General features: G+C 31.5%; 1 long non-coding RNA gene across 1 annotated transcript in view; it reads left to right on the top strand.

The window, feature by feature from the left end:
* LOC139426887 (uncharacterized) overlaps positions 1-21463 on the top strand; it is a 41889-nt gene that overhangs the window by 11653 nt on the left and 8773 nt on the right. The window lies entirely within an intron of this gene.

Genomic DNA, 21463 nt, shown 5'->3' with positions numbered 1-21463 from the left:
AAATTTTACTAAGTTAGTCGCCTTGTAACTAACCATTCCACGTAAAGGAAATACTCAAACATTTTAGGTAATCAAAAACTCTTAATTTTTCTTTCTGTAACTCTTTTTCAATTTAGGATTGGAACATGACTAGTATTATTCTGTTCATTATTATTATGTCTAATGTTCGTGCGACCGGTGTGAATTATTAAGGCTCGACAAAAATTGCAATACTCCTTAGCATCGCAGTGTGTTATCTCAAAAAATTAAAATATTAACAAATCTGAAAAATTTAGAGAAGGTGTTCCGATATTGGTATATTACCAAGACAGTGCTTAAACTTATAAAATACGTAAGCTCTAATCAACAACTATTCATCTTTTCATTTTGCGACGAAATAAAATTAACTGTTAACTGAGCCTTCAGCCAAAACCTAAATATTTGCATCAACTTTGTCACAAATAAACAAATACCGGTTGCGAAGCGTGAGTGTTCCTCTCCCAGTAGCGCTTTCTATAGTTTGCTTACAGAAAGAACTCCCCTCTCCACCAAGTCTAAGTCTGTCTGCTGCTATAGAAACAAGAAATAGTGCATTTCAAAGAGAGGTGCTTCTCTCACCTCTGATAATCTTTCTCTCGCTGTCAAGAGTCAAAACCAGTCTTAAATATTGACCCGAAATAGTTAAAACACGTAACCATACAAATTATTTTATTTTATTTTATAACCGTAGTTGAACACCAGACCTAATTTTTGGGTTTACCATTACCAATTTTCAACTCCGTAGCCTTGTAATTTTGAACCTAATCTAGAAGACAAGGGAACTCCTGGATTAAGCATTAGGAGAAATTTGCCTTCGTGGAGTACTTTTTGATGGAACTAACCCGCGTTTGCGTTACATGGAAAGGAAGACCACGAGAATCTCCCACGGTTAGCCTGACGGCAAGGGATCTCCAATCCATGATCCGTCTACCATTGAGGATGTTTCACGTCAGCACTGTGGTCGGTGCAAGCCGGGTGCAGAATTCGTATCTACCAACCATCGCTTGAATTCGGTTCACTTCATTGGAAGGCGAACGTTCTGAACCATCGCGACTCTTTTAAAATTATTGTACCAGAACATTAAACATGTTTTCGTAGAAATTCAAAAGTTACAGCATAATGTATCGGGCACGGTATCAGTGAAGTGATACATCGCTGTATGGACAAGTGAACTTAAATGATTAATGAATTTGCTCACTCCTACGTATCAAAACATTTTAGTAAAACACTGTCACTTTCACTGTTTTATTGAAATTATTTGTTTAAATTATGCAGGAAAAAGAATTAATGATACTTTTAAAATAAATAGTTATTTAGCAGTAATAATTTTTTAACGAAGGTAACGAATGGTTATTGACAGCTGTGGAACAATTAGAAATAAATGCAGCCAAAGAGTATGTTCAAAATGAAGATGGTCACCGAATTTCGGCTGCTACTGTAAAAACATATGAGGTGTCACGTGAGTGTAGATCTACAAGTAAAAGGGCTAAATTAGCACTTAAGACTGCTGAAAATGTTGGACTAGGAGTATCTCATGGACCTTGTATTGATGCATTATACGTAGCTAGTTGCAATATTTCATATTTTTATATGGATTATGATTTGATTTGTATATTTATATAGCATTTTACATAATTATATAGTTTTTGATCTGATTTGATACACCTATCTATCCCAGTACCTTGTATAGTGAAGACTTCAATGGAACCAGATAAGGCATGGTGACTCAGGGAATTGGGCACTCGCCTCCCAATGAGGTAACCCGGGGTCGAATCTCATCGATGGCTGGTCAATACGAAATCCGTACACGGGTCGCACCAACTACAGTGCTGACGTAAAATATCTTCAGTGGATCGTGGGCAAGAGTTCCTTTCCCTTCAGGATACCTCGGAGGGGGAGTTTTGTGGTTTTTCTCACCATGTAACGCAAATGCTCTTCGAAAAAGTCCTCCTCGAAGCCAAATCTCTCTCCATACTTGATTCAGGAGTTCCCTTGTCTTCTGGATGGGTTCAAAATTACAAGCCTACAAAGTCAAACATTGGTAGTAGTAAACCCTAATTTAGGTCGGCTGTTCAACGACCATTATAAAATAAAATTTTACCAATGTGAGCCACGATGGTTCAGGGGATCAAGCGTTCGCTTCCCAATGACGTGAACTAGGTGCGAATCCCAACGATTGCGGGTTGGTACAAATTCTGCTCCGAGCTCGCACTGACCACAGTGATGACGTAAAATATCCTCAGTGGTTGACGGATTATGAGTTAGAGTTCCTTTGCTACTAGAGGAGCCGTGGCTGGTTTACCTCTCCATGCAACGCAAAAATTATCCATATAACGCCATCAAAAAGTCCTCCGTGAAGGCAAATTTTTCCTAGGAGCTCTATTGTCTTCTGAATTAGATTCAAATATACGGAGTTGAACATTAGTTGTCGTTAACTCAAAATTGGGCCGGCTGTTCAACGACGGTTATAAAATTAAATATTACAACTATTTGTGAATTTAATCATAGTTAGCTTAAAAGTTATATTACGTTCAACTCTATGGTTTCGAATCCAAATTCTTATTGTTAAAAGTGAATTTGATCGGCTATTCAACAACGGTTATAAAATAAAATAAAATTTCCTCATTATGTTCCTTTGACCTTTTAGAGGTTTATAATACTCTAACTTATAATACTTGTGACAGTTCAAAAATTTATTTTCGCATTTTTTGTTATGCTAATAAATCATTGTTTTGGATTACATAAGGTCTACTAATTTTCTTAATCATAAATATTCAATATTTTTGATGGTTAGTACGAATTAGGCAATCGATTTTCTAAATCGTTTTCAAAGCTTTGTACGTAAATGCTATTACCAAAAAATAATATAAGTAGCTGAATAACTGTATTTTGTCCTTAAAATGTATCAAATGTAATTATTAATGATTCATGATTGATAAAAATTTAAATGTGAAAAGTCGTATGAATGAGGCAACTTTTCTCTAACTGAATATTATTTTAATATTTGCGAGAAATTTTTTATTTGTTTTAACTGTGCTATATAACTATTATAAATATACGACTTGATTAAAATTTAATAACTTAGGAATTATTTGACCGATTGTGCTCAAGTTTCGTATTTTGTCATTTTAAATGACATTATTTAAGTCATAAAACATTTTTATGACTTACAATTCAAAAATTTTTCGACAGTTAATAAATTAAATAATATAAAGTTATGAATAATCTATCTCTATATAATTATTTCTTTTACGTGGCACCAAAACTCCGATATTTCTCTATCTAAATTGGCAGCACTGTACCCATCTACAATAACTCTAAATAAATTAAATTTGTTAAGTTGTCTTAAGTCATTATTCAAGTAGTGTTAAATAATTGGGTACTTGCAACTCGAGGAGAATACTGCTGAAATTACGTGGTTGTGCATGGCGTGTCAACGTTACAGCTATAAGGCTTTGTTTATTATGACACTGAATCAAGTTTCGAATCAGATTTAATTGGATATCTGCAAGTTGACGCAACGCGCGTGTCGAACATGATTTTCTGTTGAATCTTGACAAAATCAAATACCACGATTTACCCACGTATCCAATTAATTATATTTTTGTATTTTTCTAGAATCATTTTAGGTAGTCTTATGTGATAGTTTAAGTAGTGTTGAATATTTAATTATACGTTAGGTTTTTAATTAAAATAATTTTTTTATTTTTATAGAAATGAAAACTTAGTTACGAGTAATCATTTTGATTTATTTTTGATCCTTTCTGAAACAGCAATCGAAATTTTAAACATAAACGGTGCTATGGTGCCGTTTACTGTCATACAAATATATTGGAAATGGTGTGTGCCTTTTTCAGCAAATTCGTATTTACATAAATTATACGATACTCAAGTCAGGGATCGAGAGGTGAGTGAGGAAGTAGTACAGAACGTAATGGAGAATTGGGATGAGTTTTCTGTCTCATCTAATGGCAGAAATGAAAATAATTTTAATATTAATGCTGCGTACAATGCTGATTTAACGGCTTCTGGGCAGATTTTAAACTATTGCCTTTAGTTGTATGTATCAGCAATTCAATGCAAACAGTAAAAATTATAATCTAAGTGCGGACAAATTAGCAAGCAACTGCTGGTTATTAAATGTTAGTTTCTGCATGAAATTATCTTTGGATAAACGTATTTAATAATTGTGTGCAAAAATCTTTGATTCGCTTAAAAAGGTCTCAAGAAAGTAGAAATTAGCAAAAAGTAAAATTAGAAATCCAAAATTTCGATCGCTTTACTGACCAAACTTTTAAAACCATATATTCCAGAAAATGGATAAACTCCATTTTTTGATTCTTAAAAATCCGAGTCTATCGAAAATAAGATGTGCTTGTTTAAAGCACGTTTTTGTGTCTAATTTCTTAACTTAAAATATCGACTGCATTAATTTAATTAGCATATTTATGGTGGGGCTTATCCATCCATTAAGTTCTAGTATGTAAAAATTGGCAAAAGTCATTCTGGGTGTTTTGTTGTTTATTTTGCGTATCGTACATATTTTATTTAAATAAACGTTTTTCCGAAATATCTATTAGTTATTTTTAATTGCATTTGGTTTAAAACTCTCATAATTATAGTCCCTATAAAAAAAGGTTTGGTTCATTTAATTTATAGCATAATTTATATCTAAATAAAAATAATTAATAAAAACAATTTAACACTATAACCTTTAAACACTATAGATTGTTCGATTGTTGCTTTATTTTACTAACTTTTTATTATCTTCCATAGGTTAGGTAACCGCTTACGTTTGGAGCAGTATAGCCGAATTCGGCTCTTGTGTTGTTAAACCTTATATTTATCTTAGCTGACCATTTGTGTATTACACAGCATTTTAAAGCTAATTTTATATAAATGGAAGGCTTAGCGCGAAGCAATTTTAAATTGTTTTGGAGAAGGGTTTTAATGAAAAACGTCATATCCTTATAAACACTACAATGTTTTGGTACATTGTGCTGTTATATAATAGGAACAATTCTAAGGAATAGTTTGATGTAAAAATGTCACCTTTGGTAAAAATCCTTTCAACTTTTATAAGCCCCTTATTTCTTATATATTATATTTTTAGTATATATAATTCTTTTTCAATAAAAGGGAAATATTTTCAGCGTTCGCCTTTTAATGAGGTGAACCGGGTTCGAACCACAGAGATGGCTGGTCGATACAAATCAGCATCCGGCTTTCACCGATCACAGTGCTGATGTAAAATATCCTCAAAGGTAGACGGTTCACGGGTTAGAGTCCCTTTGCCGTTAGGCTAACCGAGGGTGGTTCTCGTGGTCTTCCTCTCCATGTAACGCAAATACGGATTAGTTCCATCAAAAATGTCCTCTACTACGGCAATTTCTCCCGATACTTGATCCAGGAGTTCCCTAGTCTTTTGGATTGGATTCAAAATTACAAGGCTACGGAGTTCAACATTAGTAATCGTAAACCTAAAAATTGGGTCGGCTGTTCAACGACGGTTATAAAATTAAAATAAAATCTGCCGGGGTCCACAAGGTCCTCCAAGCTCCCGTAACAAATTAATACCTCTGGGGTACCGATACAGGAGTTCCTTTATCTTTTGGATTGGGTTCAAACTTACAAGGATACGGAGTTGAACGTTGGTAATCGTAAACTAAAATTTGGGTCGGCTGTTTAATGACGGTTATAAAAAAATTATACAAAGAATAAATTTCAATCAGTCAAATGTCTTAAATTTCGTTCGATGAATTTTTTTCATCATTCAAGTAATTTCATCACGTAGAACTTCTGACCCATATCAGGCCAACCAACTGCGATTTGAGGTCATTGTATTGTTTAATGTTTACCATTTAAAAAAGTTTTTTAAACTTCGAAATAAGTAATGGTGCAAGGGCCGGGGCACTATGGGCGATCACATGCCCAAGAAATCTACCAAAATAATGCGAGAATTCACCAAGATCCACCATCTATGGTAACACGTTTGGAATTATTGGAGCTTTATAAAATCGCAACACCCACATCGCCCTGATTTTGCACCACAGTGTTATCATTTATTTCGAAGTTTGCAACACTTTTTCTTAAATGGTAAACATTTCAGCAATAAATATGACCTCAAATCGCACCTATGTCTTTTGCTGATACGGGTCAGAAGTTCTAGATGATGAAGTTACCAAACAAATGACAAAAGGTCATTGAACAGAATGAAAGATGATTGTATTTAAGATCATTTTCTTCTGTACAAAAAATTTTGTTTTATTTTGCACCTAAAAACCAAAATTACTTTTTTGCTAACCGAATAGTTGTTGTAAATAAAAAAATAGAAAACAATAAATAACCTAAAAACTTTCTCCGAATGCTCACAAATGACGAGGGGTAAGTCTCTCCACTAAAACGCCCTTTTTGGTAAACCGTGCAATTTCAATCGCTGTCAGGAAGGAGATGTTTTCCATTCACGGCCTCTTTGTGGAAGCACCTGTAATTCAATTCTTCTGTTCAACATCCGTGGAAAAAATATCACCCAACGATTTAAGAAACAAAAGCTGATTAAACTATTATAAGGATTAGAAAGATTAAGCTAATTGGAAACTGGGTCCTCCTCATGTTTATAAATAGCTTAGATGTGTTTGTTCGCATACCGTCTGACACCGGAAATAAAAGAAAAGTTATGTCGTAACAAGGGCTTTTCTTAGATTTCTGATGTCCCCCCTCCCTCAATTATTCATGTACCGTGAGAAGCTGGTGCGTGCCAAAGATATTATTTTGGCGGTTTTGGCGTGTATTTTCGCGCTGTATATCATGTCCTAGTGTCAAAAATGACAAAATTAAAGTCTCCTAACTTTTTCTATTCACACGCATAGGCAAATTTTTTTTTCTTGTAGTGCGTGACCATTTAGAACTCTTGTAATTGTAACTTGATTTTTTTTTATTATAATTGAATAAAATCGTGGGATATGCGTAGTAAAACAAGGCAAGTTAACGTTGATGAGACAGTCGTGATTTCTGAAGAAATTACAGCTTTTTTTTAACTACTACTACTTAAACATTTACTACTCACCACTTACTACTTAACAACTTACTTACAACCTAACCACGGATATCTAATTTCTAATGTTCGTAACTTCTAAAGAAAATCCCGAATATTGCTTTGCAAAAATCAACACAATTCTCAAAATACTTAAGTATACTTAATATATTAATTACTTTTGTCATAATTATTAACATGATCTAATTCATTGTTATACAAGTATAATAAATGTAGTTTATAGATTAGATAGATTTCAATGATTTATTTTTTCTATATTTCGACTGAGAGTCTTCCGCTCAACAACTCCGATAATTGCTTCGCAATAACTATTGCTTCTTAGTACAAAAAAGCTTTTTCCTGCGAAAATTGAAATTATTAATTTAAAATATATTCATTATAAGAAGTACTAGAAGTATTATACACTTGCCCCGCATTTATTTCTTTGAATTAAATGCTTATTTTGAATCAAATTTATTTGGTAAAGAGTATGAATCTCACATGATTCCATTTCTTTTATGATCTTATAAAGATCTATTAATGAACACAAATAATACAATAATTTTGCTTACCAAACAAGCTGATGTGTTAAAAACAATTTGTGCATGCATCAAATAATGCATGAAATTGGTCGCTAAGCTCTAAATTATTTAATGAATCTAACAGTGATTCATAATAGCATATTAATGTAATTTTCACCAAAAATTAATAACTATAAAACGCTAAATAAGTTTTTTAAAATTAAAGTAATATCATAAAATTACGTTATAATAAAAAAACAACACTTTTAGTTTTAAACTCTTAATTTAAAAAAAATTAAATTAAAAACGTAATAATAGCAGAGTAAAATAAAAAAATAATATTCCAGAGTAATGCCTTTAAATTTGGGATATAAAAATATTATACAGGAAAACAATACCTATATGACTTATATTATTTTTACCTACATTATTTTTACTATATTGCCTATATTTCCCTATTTACCTATATTATTTTTATGCTGATGGCTATAAAAAGAACATGGACATTATCGAGGAAAAACTAGATCTTACTAAGTGACTTTCTGGCTATTAAAAATGGACTGACAATAATGGAAAACAGCGACACCGTCTTTGATTTTTATATGTAGTTAGATCCAAGATTGGTCATATCAATACAAGTGCAATAATCCATATCACTCTCATAATTGTTATTTTAATAGTTTAAAATGCAGTTATTTATTTTAAATATAGGATGTTAAAATTAGATTTATCCGAAAAAATATTTTCTCCCTTTCAGAGCAATATTTTTTTACATGTTAAAAATCTTCATCTTTTATCATTACAATAATTTTGACATTCAAGCTATCCTTTTAAAATTATGCACTCATTATGATGCCATTCAGAAACAATCAAAACTAATTTCTTACCTTTATGCTAGACAACCTGTATTATATCCTATTTTCAGCTGGCGATAAAGTAAGTCAAACCTTCCAGTTCTATAAGGCAATCGAACTGGTTTTGTTGTTTTTTTAGTTCCATCTTTTTCAGTGATAGTTTGTATATTTCGAAGATTTTTTTTTCTTTGCTTAAATATTAATTTGGAGCTACATATGTGCATTTGCATGATTTTATTTCAATTTTGAAAAGGATTCTACAATCAGACATTAAGGGTGATGATAACGAAACACTCTTTTAAGGTTTGTTTATTATGTCACATTTCAAATAAATGTTTAAGCGAAGAAAAAAATAAAATCTCTATTGAAATACAATAAATTACTACTGAGGAAAGTGGAATTAAAAAAAATAAAAATTAATTTGATTACTTTTTAGAAATTAAAGGTGTTTCCATAAATCTTCTATCTATTCTATTTAATCTTGCAATCAACTAAAAAAAAATTTCTTTTAGTAGTAATTCGTTAGATTTCGATAATATTTTTTTTCTCCGCATAAACATTAATTTGCAATCCTCAATTTCCATATGTTTTCGTACTAATTTTTGAAAAAAATTCAAAGAGTATGTAAAGGCAATTTTTACCGAATAACCTAAGTAATTACACTCGTTCTACAAATAGGTTTACGATTGTTAAATTCTCCACGCCAATAACGTGTTGATAAAAAACTTCGAAATCCGTAGTTCCATTTGTATGAACATCAAAGTTATAGTTTTCTAAATGCATTTTAAACTACTGTTACTCCTATTTTTTCTCTCTCCAAATTGCAACTTATTGCATTTTTTTAATCTTAAATTAGTTTAATACATAAAATTTTATAATCAATGAAGTCGTATTAATCATTTAGATATAAGTTGTATTGATTTTTGATTGTATCTATGTGATTACGTCGGTAGTACGATTAGCGAGTAATTTATGATTTTCATATCCTCTTAGTCAATAAATGTCAGTCCTTAAATTAAAAGGTGTTTTGAGTTCTCATTGAAATTTTTTAATTCACTTATAGCTCTAAGGTGAGCTTTATTCTCGATACTATCTATAACAATAAAATAAAAAGTTTGTGTGTGTGCCTTTTATAAATCCAGAACCATTCCCTCGATTGTTCTGAAACTTGAACAGCAGTTACAAGCCCCGATTTTTTAAAAAACGCTCTGAATTTTTAAGTAATTCGTTACGTGGTCTATTGAAATGTTTTAAGAACTTGAAAAAAAATCAAGTCTTCCTTTTTTCTTTTTTTTTTAATGTGGGTAAAATCCCAGAATGGCCCACCACTTGGCGACTTTTTGAAATCTCGCCAAGTTGGCGATTATTACTTGGATCGACGTTGTTGTTTTATCATTAAAAAAAAATTTTAATTATAACAAATTATTAAAATATCTTTAATAAAATAAAATAAAAAATAATCTAAACAGACGCTCTGTAAGGTTGTAACATATCTCCCCGAAATATCTTCCAAAAACCTAGTTTGGCGAGATTTTTAAAAATCGCCACGGGGTAGGCTTTTCTCAGGGCTAAAGAGAATAGAAGGGCTAGTTCACTCCGCTCTTAGAGCTGAAGCTACGATTTCACTCCTCATGACGTCACTGTGTCCACAGATCTCGGAGATCGCAAGCAAAGATATGATAACCTTGCATCCTTCTCTTTGTAAAAATAAGTAAGACTTTTTCTGGTTATTAGCCTTCAAACTTTACGTAATTAACACATTATTTCCGTTCATAAACATAGTTCAAAAAAAACTTTCTTGGTTATTATATTAAAAAAAATACCATTTTAAACTTATAAAAATGTTTTGCTAGTTGGTGAAAATGACACGATAAATACTTTATTTTAAAAAGTTCAGTTTTAATTTTAACTATTAAGAAAAATGAAGGCATATATCGACACTTTTTTTATCTACATATTCTTTTATTACGATAAGTTAAGTTAAATTTAGAATCCCTGATTTTAAAATATGTCGTTAATAGCAATTGGTTCATACTTAATCATTAGGAAACATCAACCTTAAACGTTAATTACTGAAACAAAAGAATAATTTAGGTTCATAATGACATTAGAAATTTTACAATTGTTTATAAACATTTAAATTTACGATGATATAATTTATAGATGTTTAAATTGAAAAGAATATAATTTTTAAAAAAATCATAAATATTTAGAATAACTACATTAAAAAATATGTTATGAAATTAGGAGAATTTCAACTATATACTATATATTTTATTTATACTTTTTATTTACATTTTAATTTTCTTTGACTTTATCCATTTTTTAATTCTTTTCACCTGCCTTTCTTTATGAAGTAACGAGGCGGTTTCTATTTAGATAATTAATTTTTATAAAAGTTCTTTACGACAGAATAAACGTATTGCTGTTTTATATTAACTGTGTCATTTCGAAATCCATTATTTGCATAGTTGCTCATTTACTTTAGGGAACACGCGAAAAATTATACTTTTTCCTTTTGTTTTTGTATCAGAATTTTTGCAAGTTGCAATCGCCCAAACTGGCGTTTCGATAATAGTTTTAAATTCTTGTAAATTCACTGCAAAAACTGAGGAAAGTCATTATAGAAAATACCAAATGTCTTAGAATATCTCGCAAAAAGAAATGATCCAATATTAGTTAGAGCTAGTAAGGCCAAACGCTCCGTTCTTGAAGTAAAAGTGCGAGCTTTGCGCCAAAGTGACGTCACTGGAGTGACGTCGGAGGATCGGCGCGGCGAGAGATAGTTCAAAGGAGTGAACCAGCCCTTCTATTCTCTTTAGCCCTGGGCTTTTCTAGGATCCACTCAAAATGAGAATTGAGCGAGTCAAAAAGTACGACTCGTGTTAAGTTCAAAAGGCACAAGAGGCGAAAGAGCTGAAGAAATGATAAATAACAGTTGAAAAATGGCGTACTCATTGACGTGAAGTTATTATGGAATCGTCAGGTATCGAACACATCCAAAAAGTAATAACTAGAATTCGAAATTCTTTCGTTGTAAGGACACCGTATTAAAAATATCTGAATTTAAAAAACCGAAAGAAAAAAAGTAAATAACTTGTGAAAGAACAATCGTCAAATGACGTGAAATTACGATGGAATCGACACTAATCAAACTGATAAACAAGTAAACTAATCAAAAAGTGATAACTCAAATTCGAAATTCGCATGTCGTAATATAACATAGTATTTAAAATATCACAATTTGAAAAACTATGCGAAAAGAAGTAAAAAGATGATAAATAATTTCTGAAAATCCATCATATAACGACGTAAAATTACCATGGAATCACTTGAATCGAATTACTCAAATTCTAAATTCGCACTTCTTAAAAGAATTGTATAAAAATATTGGAATTCGAAAAACCATGTGAAAGAGGCTGAAAATTATAAATCATTTCCAAAAAGCTATAATCAAAAGATGAGAAATTACGATGGAATCTTCACAAATTCAAACGCTTCAAAAAGTGATAGCTCAAATTAGAAATTCACATACCGTTATAACGTAGTAAATTATCATTTTATACGTTATATTTAAGAAACTCATAAGGGAACGATAGAAAAAAGGAGGAATTAATGTTGAAAAAACAATCCGAAACTTCAGAACCACTTGGAAGAAATATGGGAGAAAATTTCTTGCATCTTAGTGAAGCTCACCACGGAAGCACCGATCGCTTGTTGTTTCAAAACCTTTCCTTGTTTAACTAAAGAAAATTTAGACATTCCCTGATATTTCCAGATTTTCCATGTCGCTGGGCTTCCTGAAAAAAGTTAGTAGCCTGAAATTGGGGAAAGGAACACGATCGTGAGTTTCTAAGTCTTCGGGACAATGCCCCAAATTGATCTAATTTAAAATGTACAGGGGGATATTGTTGGTTATCAGAAAATTGATGAGCAAAGACCGAATTTCGTAATACCGAAAATGAAATTTCAACCTTCGGAATACTTTGAAAACATTAAGTGAAACTCTTATGTGGTATATCCTCCTCCAATGCTGCGAGGCTTAAGTGAATATATTAAATCAGTCATCAATTCTGAAACCATGCATATCAATTTATCCCTGTCCTTCTCAAGCTGTATAAAAATGTGTCTAACTTGTTACAGAGACTATAATAAAATATGTGAATATGAATATGGATATATCTGAGTAACACTAAGATCTAGATCAAGTTCATCCTCTTTTCTCCAACAACAAAAAAAAGTCAGATTTTAAATACGTAGTAGACAAGAAAAAGGAACTTTAATAATGCAGCAAGCCGAAGAAACCGACTCAATTGAAAATCTCTATAACTAAGCTTTATAATATAATAACCTTACCAAAAAATTGGATGGTTGGTTGGATAGGGTGTGGGAGGAACCCGACATGCAATTATCTTTATGTGGTGAGTTCAAGTATTGTTCTGATCTAATATAATGAGAGAAGATATATCTTATACTATAATACGAGGAATGGTTGCCAAGTCGAAAATCGCCCCAGAATTAATAAACTCCGGTAAACTTGGGGGTCTGGGGTTTTTGGCCACGAGGAATCGATTGGCGCCGGTTTTGAAGCGCTACGGTCGAGCAGTTCGGAGTTACAGATAGGATATTTTCAAACTTTATTTGTTCGCCATAATGGCTATAGATACTTTTCTCCACTCTTATAAATGTATACTAATGCGAACCTTACAATTGAAATATTAATTTTCGACAACTTAAACAAATAATATACGAAGGAATTAATAATTTAATTGTAAGGTTCGCATTAGTTTACATTTATCAAAGTGGAGAAAAGTTTAACTTTTGTGTTAAAATCACCGTCAACAAAGTCCGACATTTCAACATTCGTCAGATTTCAAGCTACATTTTCAACATGCAGAACGCACCTCTACATGAAATTCTTCAAGGAGCCGGAATTTTGGAACAAAAAGCGATCAACTCAATTCTACCCGCAAATGGAGAACTAGAAGATACCGTCATTGTCAGAATGCTTCTCCATTACGCCGAACAAGCTTACCCGACCGTCAAGGTTGCCGTACTTCACCCTGAATTTGTCGCACGCTTCTACGTTACAACAGCGGATGGCGCTTATGAAGGAATGGCTCTTCTCAACGATATCAGCGACCAGAACAAGGCTTCCAATTATCTATACGGCGTTCAACAAGGATTCGACGTGCTACTCATTCCCATTCACAAGAGAGCTCAAATGGATAGAGGCGAGCACTGGATGCTAGGAATTTACGAAGCTATGGAGAACGTCAACTATTAATCTGCGATCCAGTCGACAACCCGCTGCCCATCGATGCTGTTTTGAGAAAAATACTGCGACACGTTTTGAATACCGTTGTTACGAATGAAAAGCTGAAAGGATGCATCGTGAAACCTCGCAACGCTTACAACCACCAAGATGACGCGTCTTCCTGCGGAGTTTACATCGTCTTTTATGCTCGACAATACCTCTCTCATCGACGCCTTTTCCTGGACAAGAATTTTCAAGAAGCGGATGAACGGAAGCAAATTTACGAATTCGTTGTGAACAGTGTCTTTAATTGTATAATTTTTTGTTATCAATTACATTTTATTTCCTATGACTTTTCAAACTTTACCTTTGTACAGAATAGTTCCAAACTCTAACTTTGTTTAGATAGTTTACAATGGTGCACTTTAACCGGTTATTCTTTCACCAATGGTTTCACAAATTTTCTTATGGCATGTATTGTTTTGATAAATCACAATTGAAAATTTAAATCTTCGAGTTAGCTTCGATACCTGTTTTCTCCGAGCGGAGCTCGGTCACCCGCTGGTGTTTTTAAAATTACAAATAATTAAAAAACTAATGTTTTTTTTTTTACCTAAATCGTTGTGTGATTGTAAAAATTAAATTATAGGCCGAAATTTAATTTATTTATAATATTTAAACGATCAAACAAAAAACTAAAAGCGTGTTTAATTCGGAAGTCTAAACTTAAACGAAAATTTTAAAAGGGGGATTTTTTTCAAGTTTTCTTTAATTTTAAATTAAGATGTGCGAACTGAAGATATCGATTTAAAAAAAAAATTATGCCAATTTTGTTTTTAATGCAATAGACAACTTTTTCGCTCTAATGATGTTTCGAAATTCAAAAAATCATTTTTTTTTACCCACAATAATGATTGAGGCAATTAATGCAGCATTGCAGTCCCGATGCCGTCTTTACTTCCCAGCCAGGCTGGTACCCATCGATCTAGAGCTGAGTGGGCTTCAAGCCACCTCTACAAATCGAACCCTAGTCCTTCTCAGTCACAGCTGAATGTCTATAACAAGCTTCGTAGTGGGCCAAAAGACAATCAGAACAATGATTTTCAAGAAATCCGGGACATTTTTTGAAACAGTCTACATATACCAAACTACTTTTAATAAGGAAAAACGGTAAACTAAAAAAAGAATAATTTGCTTATAATAATATAAAATGTAATAAAAAAATTTTTTATCGAAAAAGATAATAAAATATACTATTTTTAATTTTAGAATTGTTAGAACAAAAAGTTTTAAAAATATCCAGTATAATTGTATTAATATTTAACAACTCATAATAGTTTCAAAGTTTAGCAGCAGGGAAAACTTTTATAGTAGGGGAGAGTGGGGTCAATTGTAACAGGGTACGATTGTAACAGAGCAAAAATTTCGAGTGTCGGGTTCTAGATTTGGTTCCTAGGTGGCGCACAAGGTGCATTTAACAAATCTACATGTACACCCCTGATGGCAACCATTTTTATGTACTTTTGAAAGAGTTACATCGCAAAAGATATTTTCACGCCACGCAAGTACTTTTTTTGGTATTAGAATACTATATTATAACAAAGTAATTTTGTTTAAACAAATAAAAATTAGTAACCGAATATGTAAGTGGACACCTTAATTAACATTTCAATAAAAAAAAGATTAGTTTTGCTAATTAATTAGCATTGTTTTTAACAAATGAAGCTGAAATGGCGTCTTGGGGATAATTGTAACAATAAGTAAAGGGACGATTGTAACAGTTGAAAATAAATAATCTTATGTTTACAAACCATTACTTAACTCTTTAAGAACCACCAATAGTTTCCTATAGCATTTATATTATGTTGCATGTGCATTATTTTATTTGTCACCTTTCACAGCATAAATTAAAATTTTTAACCCCTTAAAGTTAAAAGTTTAACCCTTTAGGACTCTGTTCATTATTATTTTTACTCCTAAAATATCACTACTATTTTGATCAATAAAAAAATATATCACAACTATGATAATATGCATAATTAACTATGTTTTAGTTGAACAAGTGCACGACTGTCAAAAATTGTTAATAACTAATATAATAATATTTAAAATCAGGTATTTATTTTTCTTCTAGTAGAGGATAGTCTACTTTACACGTCTGTCAATAAATACTAATAATATATAGGATTTTTTGTTAGTTAAAAATAGTTAAGTAAAAAATGTTACAATTGACCCCACTCTCCCCTACTGATACACTAATAACCAGTATATTACTTATTTAATATTCCTCCATTCAAAATGTAATTAAAAATTTTGATTTCAAGATTTTCTTAATCAAATAATTTCACGAGATTCAACTATCTCGAAATCAAATAATTTCTAGGATTAATAATTTCTAGTCAAATAATTCCTTAATCAAATAATTTCTAATAAGGAATTCTAATAAGATTCCTTAATCAAATAATTTCTAGGATTTCAATTATCTCGAAATGAAAACACCATAAATATGCGTCCTTTAATTCTGTACAAAAGTAATTTTAGTGGATTATCGATCAATTCATGACTAGGTTTTGTTTGAATGCAATTAGCAAACAGGAGCTATGGAATTTTACGATTTATGCTAACATTATTTATTAAAAAAAAAGATTATAGATCAAAGAAAGAAATTTTTTGATTTCTCAAATCTGGCTTTAGAAAAATCCGTATTTGTATTGTAGAAAAATAGGGTATATAAAAATCAGGAATGTCAGGGCAAAAAACTGGAAATCAGGACAAAATATTTTTATCAGAAATATCAGGACAACTACGAACCCTGCTTTAACCATTGAATCATAGAGGCTATTTAATAATTTTGTATTAGCAGCATGTGAAAAATCAGACAAAACTCGCCCCCCTCCAGACAGAAAAAAAAATAATAATAAATAGAACTTTAAATTATTTTGACTAAAATATTACTTATTTAACTTTCATTAAATGTGTGTCGCTTAAAATGCTTGACTTGCCCAAATAAATTAATATAATTAAAAACACTTATCTCTTGAAAAATAACCACTTTTAGTATTTAGTTTTAGGAGAAATCAAAACACTTTATTTAGTATTTTCCTCAATAGGAGATGAATTGCCGTTTTTCAAGCATACGATTCTTTTCAAGGGGAAATTAAATTGAACAATTTGTCATTCTTATCAAAACATCTTATCTTAATCCCGAAATCAAAAAGTGAAGGTGAACGAGTTCAGCGATTTAGAAAGGAAAAGGATTGAAGAAAGAAAGAAAGAAAGAAAGAAAAAAACTGCAGTCTTGCGAGCCGCAACAGCTTATTCGTATGGTCCTAACAGCCATGCCTGGCTCTTTAAGAACAATGAAATGAAACAAGAGAGAAAAAAGAATAATCGTTTTCTCGGCTTCCCCTGTTAAATACAAACCAAACTATAATACGAGGGACAAACGCACCTCTTCTTGGGGCATTTGCTTGAAGATGGAAAATTACTCCTGGACTCTCTTCTAAATGACTTTAGTAATTGCAGTTGGATAATTGCAGCAAGGGGTGCCGCGAAATATGCTTGTCCTGCTGGTACCACAAGCAAAAGGGAGATAAGAGGTGTGGCCGTGTCAATTAGCCTCTGTTTGTGTTGAATTGAAACTGTCCTTTTCTCCAAAGGAAACGGATTTAATGATTGACGATTAGAGAGAAACACAGATGTCCTTTCTTTTGAAAGGCCAAGCCCTTCCCGTATTTGGATCTTTTCTTGAAATGATTTCGCCCGGTATGTAATTTCTTTCCGAATGTTTTTGTTTCTTTAGTTGGATCCAATTGAAGACCTACCCGCAGGTTCTGATTACGTCCTAAGCTATAATCATCGAATATGATATAAGAACCAAAAGAAAACGTTCGTTTTGTCACGAGAGGTAATTGGAGGTGGTTTGCTGAGCGATTGATTTTTGTTCTTTTTCGTTGATTTTTTTAGTTTGGGTAGGGTCTTGTGTGACGCTGGTAGTTTTGTACCCTAGTCGCCATTTGGGTATTTCATAAAGAACATTAAAATTCAGATTCGTGTAAATGTATGCAGCTTCCCTTCACGCTCATTGCAAGAACATTTTAAAACTTAAGAATAAATTCTACAGCTTTTAGAATCTGTTTAAATAACTGAATATATAATATAATATATTAAATAAACCATAAAAAATTCTTAGGACATAAATTATTTGATCAAATACATTTTTGGCAGACACACATTTTCACATAATTACTAGAAACTATACAATACTTCATAGATGGCAAACTACAGCCCGCGTACCAGTGTGGCGCGAACGTTTATGTTCCATTTAAGTTTATGTTATGATACATTAAAGAGTTTCAAAGATTTATTCATTACTAAGTTTGATGATTTAAAAATAAAAATAAAAACAACCCGGTTTGATGATTTGGAAGAAGAAAAAAAACGATTTTTTTACAGATCTCTTTTTTTTTCCTCCCTTAAAAGCAAATATTGAAAACTTCATTCTACTGCAAGTTATGTTGGGAACTTATAACAACATATAATTTTCCAAATGTACATGGGTTGGCTGTCAGATATTCCTATTGTTGTTGGAATTGATTAATTTGACAAATGTTTTCTATTATGTGCAAGATAAAATCACAATATCGTCCAAGATTGATAGATATGCAACATAATATTTTTAAGAAATACTAAAGTAGATTAATAGCAAAAAAACTACTAAAAATAATTTAGTATTAAATATTTCAAGTTATTTATATAATAGGGGGTCTCTATTTTAATCAATGGGTTTTCAACCACATTTTATAAAAATCATGTAGCAACTTGTAATAAATTGAATGTAATTATATATAAAATTAAAGTCAATTTTTAGGGAAGTTTCGCTTATATAGAAATTCAAAGAAAAATCTCCATTTGTAAATTTCGGACACTTTTCGATCGCGGTACATATCTACTCACAACGTTTTCAGTGCAATCCACTGAAACATAATGCCTATAACATATGCTAGAGGAATGTCTATAAATTGAGCAGAAAGCCATAGATTTAAAAAATTTCAATTTTTCATAAATGTCTTATATTACATCGCATCAACTACAATGTAGTCAACAAAAAAACTACATAATTTTTTAATCACTAAAATGGGATAAAAAACAAGTACTGTATTCCACTTTTAACAATAAGAATTTGGGTTTGAAACTATAAAGTAAAACGTAAAATAACTTTGAAACTAACTATGATAAAATTCACAAACAGTCGTAACATTTTTATTTTATTTTATAACTGTCGTTGAACAGCCGGCCCGATTTTGAGTTAACGACAACCAATGTTCAACCCCGTAGCCTTGTATGTTTGAATCCAATTCAGAAGACAAGAGAGGTCCAAGATCAAGTATTGGAAGAAATTTGCCTTCGTGGAGGACTTTTTTCTTTATTTGAAGAGAAAAAACACGAAAACCATCAACCACTGAGAATATTTTATGTCATCACTGTGGTCAGTGTGAACTGGAAGCAGAATTTGTATCAACCCGTTATCGTTTTGATTCACACCTGGTTCACCTCATTGGGAGCCAAACGCTTGATCCCCTAAGTCATCGCTGCTCACAGTGAAACATTTTATTTTATAACTGTCGTTGAACAGCCAACCCAATTTAGGGATTACGACTACCAACGTTCAACTCTGTCGCCTTGTAATTTTGAATCCAATCCAGAAGACAAGGGAACTCCTGGATCAAGTATTGGGGAAACTTACCTTCGTGGAGGATTTTTTAATGAAATTAACCCGCATTTGCGTTACATGGAAAGGAAAACCACGAACACGATTAGCCTGACTGCAAGGGAACTCTAACCCATGATCCATCTGCCACTGAGGATATTTTAAGTCAGCACACTGTGGTTGGTGCGAAATTCGAATCGACCAGTCATTGTTGGGATTCGAACCCGGTTCAACTCATTGGGAGGAATTGTATTCCCTGAGCCGCAATGGTAATGTTAAAAAGCAACAAATTTAAAAATACTTTTCTGAAAAAGAACAGTTTGCTTCAGACTTCTAGGGTTAAAAAAAATCTTACCTATAACAACAATAAGAGTTGTGAGAATATTGATTTCATTACAAAATTGACTGAACTGATATTTTCAAAATTTTCTGTTTTAATAGCATATGAAGAGATAAAGATTAAAATGATTTTTAGATATAAAAAAAAATAATCACTTTTAAATTGTAAGTACTAAAGCCTAGTAAATATTTAACATTTACAATTATTTCTTCTGTAAGTTATTTTTAAGATTCTATCAAATCCTAACGACTCCCAACACACCTTCAGTGCCCACTTTGGGAACTCCCGTTATAGAGTTGGGAACTCCTAAAGGTGAGGGGGATATCCTTCTAAGAGAAAATTTTAGTTTCAAGGTAGGAATGTGGTCAATCACTTATTGTTTTCTTTCCGCACCCCTTTATATCTGCAGAAAATAAATTTGGTGTATGCTTTTTCTAAACATTGTGTAAATTAAGTTCGAAATTCATTTAGTCTTGTGGTTGAAAATTTTTTTAATATTTTGAAATATGAATTTCGAAAGCTTTGGGTTTTTAATGTTTGTTTCAATTCTGCGTATTTCGTCATACGTACATCGGTAAATTTTTAGGTGAATCGAAAAGCTTTTAGAAACAATTATAAAATTCAAATTAGTTTATCCAATAATGCAACTAAAATAATTTTTTTTTTCAAGAATCGAAAAAAATTGAATAGTTAGGTTTACAAATTTCACACCATTTTAGACAATGAAATTTCAAATGACAAAATCGGTTGAGTAGTTTAATCTAAAGTTATAAAATTTCAAATAAGAAACTCCTCAAGAGCTATTAAACCAATATTAGTTTAAATTTTGTATTTCGTCATTTAAAATTACATGGTTCAAAATTAAGTAAAAATTTGTAGACCTAACTATTCAAAAAATATTCTACTACTCTTTTCTCAAATAAAAAATTCAATTATTAAAATATCACTTTTTACATGGAATTATCTTTAGATCAACGAATTATATAATTGTGTGCAAAAGTTATACGATTAGCTTAAAAGCTTCCCGAGACCTGACAAAATAAGCAAAGAGAAGAACTAATATTAAATGGCGTCAAAATTTCGACCGCTGTTCTGATTAATTTATTGGGATCATACTGCCCAGATTTCCCCCTCTCAATTCAAAGGAAGTACTTTTTTGTGCCTGATTCTGTGCATTAATACATAGAGCTAATTAATGTAAGCACTAATTAATTAGTTTGAGTATACCCCCTTTGAACTATAGAGATTGACAATTAGTTCCTGGAAATCCAATCATTAAAACAGGATATTAAGGTTTCTCACTTTTTTTTTACTCACTGTACATTAAATATTTTTTCTGCTACTTCAGGAAGCCGGCTTTGATTTTTAAAAAAAACCAGTCTTTATTGGCTATTTTATTATTCAAAATAACGTACATGTATTTTAATTTACTTTATTGATGACTATATTTGTTTACGCAAATTATGTATTAGTATCAGTACTAATACTACATAAAAAAAATACTTGTGTATATATATAGATATACATACATCGAAGTTTTGAGTTGTTGAATATACTATAATATACTAAAATGTAACAAAAACTTAGGAAAAAAAATAAGTTCAAAATTTCAAAAATATTTACATAAGCAATGTACGTATTTTGAAAATAAAACTTCATCCTAAGTAGTTATTCATAATTTAATAAAAGATTAACATTTTGTTGATAAGTTTTACAAATCTAACCATTTA

This window comes from Parasteatoda tepidariorum, chromosome 3 (assembly GCF_982258835.1).
Source record: "Parasteatoda tepidariorum strain Cologne lab strain chromosome 3, Ptep-v5.0, whole genome shotgun sequence".
NCBI classification, from domain to species: Eukaryota; Metazoa; Arthropoda; class Arachnida; order Araneae; family Theridiidae; genus Parasteatoda; species Parasteatoda tepidariorum.
This window is presented reverse-complemented; position numbering and strand designations above follow the sequence as displayed.